Genomic DNA, 2051 nt, shown 5'->3' with positions numbered 1-2051 from the left:
GAGGAGGAGGAGGAGGAGGAGGAGGAGGAGGAGGAGGAGGAGGAGGAGGAGGAGGAGGAGGAGGAGGAGGAGGAGGAGGAGGAGGAGGAGGAGGAGGAGGAGGAGGAGGAGGAGGAGGAGGAGGAGGAGGAGGAGGAGGAGGAGGAGGAGGAGGAGGAGGAGGAGGAGGAGGAGGAGGAGGAGGAGGAGGAGGAGGAGGAGGAGGAGGAGGAGGAGGAGGAGGAGGAGGAGGAGGAGGAGGAGGAGGAGGAGGAGGAGGAGGAGGAGGAGGAGGAGGAGGAGGAGGAGGAGGAGGAGGAGGAGGAGGAGGAGGAGGAGGAGGAGGAGGAGGAGGAGGAGGAGGAGGAGGAGGAGGAGGAGGAGGAGGAGGAGGAGGAGGAGGAGGAGGAGGAGGAGGAGGAGGAGGAGGAGGAGGAGGAGGAGGAGGAGGAGGAGGAGGAGGAGGAGGAGGAGGAGGAGGAGGAGGAGGAGGAGGAGGAGGAGGAGGAGGAGGAGGAGGAGGAGGAGGAGGAGGAGGAGGAGGAGGAGGAGGAGGAGGAGGAGGAGGAGGAGGAGGAGGAGGAGGAGGAGGAGGAGGAGGAGGAGGAGGAGGAGGAGGAGGAGGAGGAGGAGGAGGAGGAGGAGGAGGAGGAGGAGGAGGAGGAGGAGGAGGAGGAGGAGGAGGAGGAGGAGGAGGAGGAGGAGGAGGAGGAGGAGGAGGAGGAGGAGGAGGAGGAGGAGGAGGAGGAGGAGGAGGAGGAGGAGGAGGAGGAGGAGGAGGAGGAGGAGGAGGAGGAGGAGGAGGAGGAGGAGGAGGAGGAGGAGGAGGAGGAGGAGGAGGAGGAGGAGGAGGAGGAGGAGGAGGAGGAGGAGGAGGAGGAGGAGGAGGAGGAGGAGGAGGAGGAGGAGGAGGAGGAGGAGGAGGAGGAGGAGGAGGAGGAGGAGGAGGAGGAGGAGGAGGAGGAGGAGGAGGAGGAGGAGGAGGAGGAGGAGGAGGAGGAGGAGGAGGAGGAGGAGGAGGAGGAGGAGGAGGAGGAGGAGGAGGAGGAGGAGGAGGAGGAGGAGGAGGAGGAGGAGGAGGAGGAGGAGGAGGAGGAGGAGGAGGAGGAGGAGGAGGAGGAGGAGGAGGAGGAGGAGGAGGAGGAGGAGGAGGAGGAGGAGGAGGAGGAGGAGGAGGAGGAGGAGGAGGAGGAGGAGGAGGAGGAGGAGGAGGAGGAGGAGGAGGAGGAGGAGGAGGAGGAGGAGGAGGAGGAGGAGGAGGAGGAGGAGGAGGAGGAGGAGGAGGAGGAGGAGGAGGAGGAGGAGGAGGAGGAGGAGGAGGAGGAGGAGGAGGAGGAGGAGGAGGAGGAGGAGGAGGAGGAGGAGGAGGAGGAGGAGGAGGAGGAGGAGGAGGAGGAGGAGGAGGAGGAGGAGGAGGAGGAGGAGGAGGAGGAGGAGGAGGAGGAGGAGGAGGAGGAGGAGGAGGAGGAGGAGGAGGAGGAGGAGGAGGAGGAGGAGGAGGAGGAGGAGGAGGAGGAGGAGGAGGAGGAGGAGGAGGAGGAGGAGGAGGAGGAGGAGGAGGAGGAGGAGGAGGAGGAGGAGGAGGAGGAGGAGGAGGAGGAGGAGGAGGAGGAGGAGGAGGAGGAGGAGGAGGAGGAGGAGGAGGAGGAGGAGGAGGAGGAGGAGGAGGAGGAGGAGGAGGAGGAGGAGGAGGAGGAGGAGGAGGAGGAGGAGGAGGAGGAGGAGGAGGAGGAGGAGGAGGAGGAGGAGGAGGAGGAGGAGGAGGAGGAGGAGGAGGAGGAGGAGGAGGAGGAGGAGGAGGAGGAGGAGGAGGAGGAGGAGGAGGAGGAGGAGGAGGAGGAGGAGGAGGATGAGGATGAGGATAGGATGAGGAATTGGAGGAGGAGGATGAGGAAGAGGAGAGGATGAGGATGAGGATGAGGATGAGTAGGAGGATGAGGATAGGATGAGGATGAGGATGAGGATGAGGGTACGATGAGTATGAGGATGAGGATAGGATGAGGGTGGGTACGAATATGGGATGAGAAAGAGGATGAGGATAGGATGAGGCTGAGGATGAGGATGAGGATGAG

This window comes from Lupinus angustifolius, chromosome LG12 (genome assembly GCF_001865875.1).
Source record: "Lupinus angustifolius cultivar Tanjil chromosome LG12, LupAngTanjil_v1.0, whole genome shotgun sequence".
Lineage (NCBI taxonomy): Eukaryota > Viridiplantae > Streptophyta > Magnoliopsida > Fabales > Fabaceae > Lupinus > Lupinus angustifolius.
Note: the sequence above shows the minus strand (reverse complement) of the source record.